Source organism: Myotis brandtii, unplaced genomic scaffold, assembly GCF_000412655.1.
Source record: "Myotis brandtii unplaced genomic scaffold, ASM41265v1 scaffold303, whole genome shotgun sequence".
NCBI lineage: Eukaryota > Metazoa > Chordata > Mammalia > Chiroptera > Vespertilionidae > Myotis > Myotis brandtii.
Genome location: NW_005361573.1, coordinates 4455852 through 4466036, shown reverse-complemented (window position 1 = coordinate 4466036; position 10185 = coordinate 4455852). Strand labels below are relative to the sequence as shown.

General features: G+C 39.6%; 1 long non-coding RNA gene across 4 annotated transcripts in view; it reads right to left on the bottom strand.

Moving 5' to 3' along the window:
* Positions 1-10177, bottom strand: part of LOC102238681 — a 17005-nt gene extending 6828 nt beyond the window's left edge. The window contains exons 1-4 of one of the 4 annotated variants that reach the window (XR_001362772.1): positions 8211-10177; positions 7895-8016; positions 6525-7186; positions 1298-4933 (exon numbers count right to left, since the gene is read on the bottom strand). This is a non-coding gene — a long non-coding RNA (uncharacterized LOC102238681). Of the gene's footprint in view, positions 1-1297; positions 7187-7894; positions 8017-8210 lie in introns of those variants that run through there. The other 3 variants (XR_001362771.1, XR_001362773.1, XR_313779.2) reach the window with 3 other exon arrangements.
* Between the last annotated feature and the right edge of the window lie 8 nt (positions 10178-10185).

The window sequence follows — 10185 nt, the reverse complement described above, 5'->3', positions numbered from 1 at the left end:
TTGGGGGAGAAAAAAAAAAAAAAAAAAAAAGTCTACTAATATAGTATTTAAATGATGGGGAGAAGAACCTACAGTGGATTAATAGCCAGGAAGAAAATGGAGTCTTCACACCTAAAGGAAGTATGTCAAGATGCTGGGGGAAATTGTGCTGCTGGAAGTTCAGATATGATGCATATGCAACAGACTTAGCAATAAAAAGGTTATTAACCTTGATTGCAATGAGATCAGAATAATCAGATTTCAAAAGAAAATCGGACTTTTCCCTCTCTCTGTTTAGAGTGAAAACTGCGATAGAGGTCTTCATAGATTAACATCAGTTGAGAACTAAAACAATCTTTTGATGACTGAAACGATGAAGTTCTGATATTCTGAATACACTTGGACATTTAAAGAGATGCGCTTGAAAAATTAAGGAACAATTACTGAGCTCAGTTTCTCAAACAAGTAAAGATGCAGCAATCTGTCAGTTGTGAGTAACGGATGATGAATATGTTTATCAAAATACTCACAAAGATAAAGGAGGGTTATTTTAAATTATTTGATGAAACAGGCTCAGTGTAATTAACTTGCCAAAGGTCAAACAGTAAGCACTAAACTTAATTTTAAAAATGCTTTACTTTTAAATAAAGTTTGCAAGTAACCAGAGTAGTGAAAAATATTCAAATATAGAAATGTATCAAGTTTAAAGTCTCATGTAATCTACACTGTTCAAAGAAAGCCATTAATAGACTTTTCTATGTACAGTGGGGCCTTGACTTACGAGTGTCCCGACTAACGAGTTTTTTGAGATACGAGCTGCAAGCACGTGTCTCAGTGAAAAATATTCAAATATAGAAATGTATCAAGTTTAGTTACGAGCTCCGTCACGGAACGAATTAAACTCGTAAGTTAAGGCCCCACTGTATTATAAACAAAGACAAATTTTAAAATGAGTTCATACTACGTTTTTCTACCAATAGTTTGTTTCACTTAATATAACATGGCCATTTTTCCATGTCCATACACAATAAGGGTACCTTGCTCATTTTAATCCACATGTAAATTTTCTTAATATGGTTAAATCATGTTATTTAAGCAATCCCTTACTGATAACATTTAGGTTTTCTCCTATATTTTTCTATCATGTAATTTTTTGCTTCTGTCTTAAGCACTGTCAGTTCCTTTTTCACTGACTTCCAGTTTGTAAAGTAACTTCACTGTAACCATGACCAATAGTTTAATACTTGGATCTGTCATTTCAATATTGGTAGGAAGAATATTTGGACTCAATTTCAAGCAACAGAAACCAAACTCAAAGTAACTTAAACAAAAGGGTATTTATTGGTTCACAAAACTGAAAAATCCAGAGGATATACTCGCTTCAGGCACGGATGGATCTAGGAGCACATTGTCATCAGGACTAAAGTCTCTCCATCATTTGGCTCCGCTTTCCTCTGCACTGGCTTCATTCTCTGACTGGCTCATTTTATATGGTGGACCCTGCTGGTTTGAGCTTGTTCATCCTACAAAGGTAAGCAACCTCAGTAAATACAGAGTTTCTGAGCATTTCCTCTTCCACTGTTCAGTAAACTCCTAGGGTTGAATATCACTGGATCAACTTGAATCACATGACCATTCCTGAATCGAATCAATCACTATGATCAAGGAGATGAACTATGCCGATTGATCAGGTCTGAACTTCACGTCCACACATGAACCCTAAGGTTAGGTCAGACTGTCTGGACTATGTGGACTGAAAATAAGGAGATATGGTTCCAAGAAACATCAGGAAGTTGTTAGGAAGAGATGGAATAAATGCTGGCCAATTAAAAATAACTGATAACAATGATAACATTGGATATTGAAAAAGCTTAATCTCTGCTCATAAAGTTGAATTGTAACAGCTGGCATTATTCTTTCTTGATAAAAGTATTCTGAAAAACACACACATCATGAGTATGTCCTGTCGTCAGGAAGCTTATAGTCCATTTGTATGGAATAATCATGTCCAGTAACATACTCTGGATGATACCATAGTTTCAATATAAGTATTAAGAGTCCGAGAGCTCAATTATCTAGTTGACATAATGCAAGACGACTAGTCTCCCAATGGAAAGTAGTTCTGTGAGGCTATTCAAGTCAGTGGTAAATTTGAAATTCCTGGAAATCTTTTGTGTTCAAGTCTTTCGCCAAGTTGAACATTTCTCATTTCTGTGCTGTTGATTCAGACTCAACTTCTGTATTACTGCAGGAGAGAAACTGACAGTGCTTTTTATCTGCTACACTCCTTCAGATCTGGTAGGAGGATCTCCAGGTGCTGAAAATGATCAAATATATATAGGCTGAGGCTTACTCTGCACTTAAAAAAAAAGGACTGATGCTGGTCAAAAAGTATACAGCACGGTCCTTCCTGTGGAGAACAGGGAGTGAGGTGCAGGCTGCTTCAGTTCAAAACTCCTTGGTGGAATTAGGTATAAGATAGGCTGAGATCAGTTGTAGTCTGTTCCAGGACAGCAAGTTTGATTGCAGCAACGTGTCAAAAAAGGCAGGCAAGGGCTGAGTCAGATAAATAGGTAAGTAGGGTACCTTCAGCAGGGCCAGCTATACCAATGACAAGGGTCTAAGGAAGAACATGTAGTTTAATATTGAAGTTCTGTAAATTAGTTTTTACCTGGATTACTCCAGGCTTAATCCATAGTGTTTATTCTGGATACACTTTTCAGATCTTAAATAGCCAGTCGGGTACAGCAGCTTTCACCTTCCTGCTCATTTGCCCAATAAGAATTTTCAGCTCAGAAGGCTATATTCTCAGTCCAGACGTGAGGTTGTTTAGGTGTCTGTTCCTACACCTGGGAATAATAGGGTTCATCAAGATTGGCACTACTTTCTTTGGTAATCAAAATCTCCATCTTCTATAATTCAGCACATCTCTGGGAATCAAACACAAGTCAAGGCCTCAAACTGGTTGAATGGTGCTGCTGGACTTAGATGAGATCTGAGGCATGGAGATAGTAGGTAAGAGCTTAGGTTTGAATTTTAGGTTTTTTTGCTTTTTCAAACATCAATTCTTATACACAGTGTTCATTAGACTCTTGAAAGACGATCATCCTCACCTTAAGCCCCTCATTTTGACTGAGTCTGACAGGAATAATGGGAATAACTGGCAGTGTAGATCAATGTCTTTTCCTGTACAGAAGAAAAATCTAGCTATTTGGAAGGTAGTAAAAAAAGTTGAGTTTGCAGATTTCTTCTTTACAAATAATAGTTGTATATACAAGCAGGATGGTCATTATTTTATCTTTATTTGTTGACGGTAAGCAGTCTAGAGTAACCAGGCTTAGGCCTAGATTGATGATTTGAAGACTAAGTCATGTTCTCATAATTAATCTAGTGGATAAGAGACATATAAAGAAACCATTCCCAACATTTAACCAGTGCATTCGTTAAAGTAGTTGAGGACATCTGGCCCTTAAGTCAACTGTGAAGTAAATAAGATTTCAAAGTCTACTTGTTTAACATGATTTGGTCTGGAAGTTCACAAACTGAATCCTTCCTGCAGAAACAGGTAAGTTGTCTCAATGCCTGAGGAATGAAGTTGGCCACTCTGAATCAGTGTTAAAACAGTACTGAGACCGGTAAAATTCCATGAACATATCCACAAGGACAAGGGACTGTGGTCTTGTGACATTAGGAAGCACAACAGGAAGCTTGAGTCTACTGACAAAATCCTTAGCTGAAGGATTTGTAGATTTTTTTTCAAGTCAGTCTACATTTCCAGCAAAAGAGATTATACACAATTTGAGATTCTCAGCAAGTGCCTACCTCAAAATATCCCTAATATTTACAGTTGATGGTACTAGACATCAAGACCCATCTTAAAGGAAAAACTCTCACTGGCTAGAAGAAAACTTCCCAAATGGCCACATTTTAAATCACATCAGAAAAGATATTCAAAGATGGTCTCCTGTGGATCAGGTCTTACATGTAGTTAGAGCAGAGTATTTGTAATTTTAGAGCAGAATATGCCGAGCAGATATGCCGATGGTGGAGGAATTATTTTAGCTTATTAAATGTTATTAGCTCATTTATCCTGGAAACAGCAGTTAAAAGTAAATAAAAACCAAGCAGTAGTATTACTGCAACTGATTGAGTCATAGTGACTTGTAGTTTGAGAATAAGATGAATGATAAAACCAGGTACCCTTTTAGTTAACGTTGCCAGAATTTGAATTCTGCTTTCATAGTTAATGGTTATCCCTTGCACATGAAGTAGAGTACCATGGTTGATGATGAGAGGTCCGATGAACAAGTTGGTCTACTATGGCCTCAATGAGGCATCAGTTTCAATACCTGGCAATTCAGGTATCCAAGGAGGATCAAGACTTCAGATTCACGTATTTCAAGTACCACTAGAGCATCTGGTGTTCGTGAAAGAAGTTGGGTAAGGGGGTTTGTCAGTGTAGAGTACATATGGTTTATTGTCTATATCCAAACCCAGGAATTACTGTAAGTCCATATGGGGGTAGAGCATGATTAATTTAGGTTCATTTGATACACTTTTGGCCCATATAACTACTTAGGGGCAAAGTTCTTGCACTTTTCTGAGTTTGTCCATAGTAAGTATTCCTAAGAATGTTCAGCACTAACTGAACATGGACTGTGTTGGGTAGAGGTACAGAACAGAATATCATTCAGGTCGAACATATTGTTGTCTAGAGCACTGTTTTTTCAAAATGTGCTCTGAAGAATTCTAGGTGCTGTAAAGAAGTCTCTCCTTAGGTGTCACCATGGCGATAAAGGAAGATGCTTGTGGCAGATTTCAGGACCCCCACTCTGCTTCGTCCAGAGCAACTTCACTTTTACTTTGGGCTTCCACACAGTTTTCGTCCAAAGGGCTTCATGGCCACAAAGCCTTTGGAAAACCAATGATCTAAGAATAAGTTGTTCACAAAATGCTGAAATACAAAAAATAGGTCACAGAAACCAGAAACTGTGTAAGCAAAGTCTTTGGTAAGCCAAGGTGTTTTCCTATTCATTCTTCCCCTAAGGTGGGCCACATTATAGAATTATGAAATTTAACATTCAAGTCTGTTATAAATTCTCATTTCCTGAAATTGGGCTTATGACTATCAGAGAACAAGGTCTTAAATGACAACAGCACTGGGGTTTTTGCAGTCAGAATACAGCTGCAAAATGCATTCATTTCTTTGTAAATATTATTCCAAGAAGTCCATGCTAGGTGACTTCAAGCACTGATAAGATCTCAGTGGGCCACAACTCAGAAATTCTAAGAAAATATCTCCTCATCCCTCCTCTCCATTTTTTCCACCCACTTCCTCTTTTCCCTTCCCAATCTTCTCACCCATCTGAGATGCAATGACCTTGAACTAGGTTTATAGCACAATTCTAGGGACAGAGAAATACATCACTGTATGTCATAGAATCCATCCAAATTTGGATGAATTAACTTTCCCCCAACCCCCTCCCCAGTATTCCCACAAATCTAGAGGTTTCTTTGACAGAAAAATCAAGGTAATGGTCAAGATAAAGAATTCTCAAATGATGGAAACATACTAATTCAAAGCTGTTATTGATAAGAAAAAAGGGATGTGTGTGTCAAAGATGCAGTTTATTCCTGGGTCTCCAGGGCAATCTGTTGGCATTCAAGAAGCACTGGCTATGCCACTCTTAAGCAGTTGCCTCATTCCATTGAAAGGAATGCTGCAAGATGACATTCTGCGTTTGATTAAACTTAGAACATACCAGACTAAACAGCTAAATGATAGTTGTGTGTGTGTGTTTTTTTTGCTGCCTTATGATATCCTTTAATACACTACACTGCATTATCAATTAGAGAGGGGACACATTTTATAGTATTTTTACCACCTTACTGGGCTACGAAGCTCTGTATGTATGACATATATGTTGTGTATGCAATTACACATACATGAACAGTACTGATTGAAATGGATGGTACAAATATTAGTTAGGGGATAAAAGAATCATCGATAAGATCTTAAGACTTAACAAAATAAAGGCATGATTTGCACAGGGATTCCCCAATCAATTAGGCCATCTTTGTGAAGACTACAAAGACAGTCAAAAAATCTAACAGTAGCTTTGTTTCATGTTGAGTAGTGTTGTCAGATGAACGTGTGTCTTGTTGACTGGACAATCTACCACCACAGAGAGTTTGCTCCTTAACCTTAGGGGTGTTTCCATGGAATTCTGGTCTAGGACAGCTATTACAGTATTACATTTATGACATCCTGTTGATGTCACCAGATCAGGAAGCTAGAACACTTTTCTGGGGTTCCCAACCTGCAGTCATTTTAACACTGTGGGTTGAGGCTAAATTAATTCCAAGGAAAGAACTGGACCAGGAGTCAGAAGGTTTGGCCTCTACCACTTGATACTTTTGGATAATCTTTCAAATCCCATTTCCTCATTTACAAAACAGGATTATAGTCTAGTGTGTGATTCTGATATTAACACATGTAAAAGTGCTTTGAGACTGTAAAGTGCGATAAAAACATAAGGGATTACCATATAGGTTCTACCTGGATGTCTCAAGTGGCCTTTTCTGGAATCTGATTGAAGCTTTGTGAGATGCTGGGTAAAGGATTCCTTTGTAAAATTCCTTACATTTGTGTGAAAAGTTCTGGTTCCTGAATAATCCCAAAGATGCTATGAGGACTTCACTAGGCCTTTGTTTTAATCCCAATGGGTCAGAATATCTGCTTTCTCATTCAGTAGGATACTACAGATTTGACGTGGAAAAAGAATAGCGTCCAGTGACCTGCATGGGATCCTCAAAACTTCATAAACATTTGAGATTGTGGGTTGTGGTCCAATGTTGTTCTCAAGATGTTACCATTCTCCAGACAATGTTGAGAACTAAGAATCCCCTGGGTCCAAATTTATTATGTGTCTCTGAAGGCTTTAACTGAAGAAACAAAATACACACTCATGGAACAAACTGAGCCTCTGTTGTGATGAAACAGTTCCAGCTATTTGGCTTGAGGAGTTTGACTTCACATAAAGGATGGTGCTCAATCTGGGTAGAGAAGGACAGGAATGGAGGTGAAGACCACATCATGATGGTTGAATGTCCCTTGGGTCATAGTGGTCTACTGGGATGGTATCTTCTTCAGTAGTAAGGTGATAGAAATCACCATGGACAGAAATCCAGGTACCAAATCTGTAGGCTGAGTGAACACAAGGAAGATGGTCAGAAAGCCCAGGGACAAAACAGGTAAGATAACAAACGCATGGAATTACAAACACAGGACTCTAACACTGGAGTGGCTCTGCAGTCAGCACATCAGCTGCCGGATGTGTACTAATTCTTGATAAGCCTGACTGAGAAGCTCACAGATAAATGGAAAAAATGAGCTTTATAATCAACAATCAGTGATGATCAGAACAAAGAGTTCTCTGGCAAAGATGGTTTCCAGACTCTTGAAAATAACCATCTTAGAAACTGCCCTCAGTCTTATACTTTAGGGGAGTAATTTGATTGTATTCAGGCTGCTGGGCAGTGGTTGGTGGGGAATAAAGAAGGGCTCCACAGGAACCACAAGAAGAATTGAATTTAAGTTTACATACTAACACCAAGGCAAAGGAGATATTGCCCTTCTCCCTTTCCAATGCCTTTCCTAAATTGTCTTATTCATTTTGACAAGATCTCAAATGGGAAAGAATAATGTACCTAGGTAATAAGGCCCTACTGCATGCATCCTTCTGTAATGCCCTATGCAATATATTAATTTCTCTCCGTTTGAAGTCTCCTAAAATCTTTTTAAATTCAGAATTTAAAAACATGAAACCAAGGAAGAAACATGGCCCATAACTAGTGATCTTTTTCCTAATCAAGAGTAACCAGGTTGTCACACGATGATTAAGCAAACACTTACTGAATGCTCATTCTGGGACAGCCTGCTCTCTGAATTCCTCTTTTCTATTAAAAGCTTCATCACATGTGGTAGTATGTGTGGGCAAAGATTCGAAGACCCTTTTTTTCCAAGGGGCTTGCTATCTGCAAGAAAGCAAATAAAAAAAGCATGCAAATAACTACTTTACAGGGCATCAGATACAAGGATAAAAGATACTGAGAAAATGGCCGAGTTTTGGCAGGTGAAGAACCAGAGGAAGACATTTCAGGGTAGAGAAGAGTATGAACAAAAGTGAAGAGATGGTCAAGAACGAGTCATTTGGGAAAATGGCAAGTACCGTAGTTCACTTTGGATGCAGTGTCATCAGAGTTTGCACTGAGGTCTGGCAGAAACTCAGGTCTTCAAATTCCCAGTAACAGCGCTAGTGGCATTGCTTGGTTAGTTGTCGTCTCTCTTCTGAAAGCGAGGTCAATAGTCCCCAAAGTAAACATATCCAGCTCCAGAGTTCCTGTCACATCCTCATAAACGCATCCAGGTCCCAGGTCTTGCAAATCTGGAGTCCATGCCGTGGCTACTAACGGGCATCGGCTCCAGCTAGTGCGAAACACTGTAGTGAAACCCTTTCAACCCTCTATCCTGGACATCTCGTGTTTTGTCACAGAATTTCAAGCTTTGAGTTCCAGATGTTTGTGTCCCTCTTTTCTGCTGAGAAAAGCATCTTCTCACCACAATCAAGATTCGTTTGCAGTACATCCAGGTTTTATTACAAAAGACCAACACATTTCCCCCCAAATAAGTTATTTCTCTGGAAGTAAGATCATCTGTCTCTGCCCTTTAGGTAAAGGCAACAGTCAACTGATTTTTTTCCCAGACATTTGTATGCAATAGCAGAACCGGGTAACACCTAACCAGACAAAATACACTTAATCGTGTGTGTTCGTTTGCTTAGAGTTGCACCACTCCACAAAACAAAAATGTTTGAAATCCAACTGTTCAAACATTTCTATAGTGTTTGCTGGGTAAAAGCAGCTGACAATTAACAAGGAAGCAAAAAACTGGCATTTTTGGCCACCTTAGCAACACACTTGCAAGCAAATAGAATACAGAGCAGTCCAGGAAAAAGTTAAGCTTGGGAAAACTTCCAAATCTACTGATTCTGAGGTTCAGCACAGGTTCAAACGCAATTTTTCAGAAAATGTTAACCTTCAATTAATAAAGATAACCCCCCAACATCTTCAGGAATTCCATGCCTGGATCAGTCTGTTCGTTAGCCAGCTTCCGAAAAATCCACCTGCACCATTAATTAGCTAGACTTGGCAGCACCATTTAAAAATAAGCCTGCTCACTACCAACCACATAGACTAGGGGTATAAAATAGGAGCAAGTAACAGATGGCAGACATGGTCGTGAAAAATGGTCAATGAAAGAGTCAGAAAGGTAGTCAGGCACCAGTATAAGCAGCAACAAAGTTAATGGGCCAAAGATTAAATAGGCTTCTTGATACCAGAGAACACATCCACTCCTAGTTTCAGCTGCTTTATACTGGATGCCACTGTACCATATGCATTAGCCACCCTTCGGGCACCCCCCATGGGGAAAGGAAAGGACTCAGGAAAAAAGCCAAGCAGTGGAGTGTTGTTACCCCAATATCCATTATGCACAGAAAAGCTCACATATCCCAGGGATTCAAACAGGGGCTTCAAATTGGTTGTGAAGGATCTCAAATGACATCTAGGCCTCAGTTTCCTCCCTGTGGCATAGAGAGATTGTGGTTAACTCTTTGGGGGTGACATCTCCCTTTGAAACCTTGTTGGCGATGGATCCTCATCCCCCTAAAATGCTCATTCCCACTAATTTCTGCATACAATTTCAGGGAGTTTGGGGATTTCCAACTCCAATCCAAGGTTCCTAGGTTCAAAAAATCGATGGATTGGGCAATGGCTGTTTTCTTACAAATCAGAAAATTTTACAAATAATAATGATCCCTTATGTACACTGACGCTTTGTGGTTTACAAAGCGCTTTTAATCCCACAAACATCGACAGAGGAGGAAACTGAGGCGCAGATTACAGAGGGACTTGCCTAAGGTCACTCGGCCAGCTGGTGGCTAGGCCCGGAAGCAAACCCAGCTCTTCCGACTCCGGAGCCCGTTTCCCGGCCCGGAGCTGCCGCCAGGGCTCCCGCCTCTCACTAAGGCGGCATAAGGAGGAAAAGGCAAAGTAGAAAGCCCACCACCAACCATCCCCCAGCCCCTTCCTGTCCCTCCAACTGGGTCCTTGCAGGCCCCGAAGGGTGGCGCCAGGCCTCCAGGC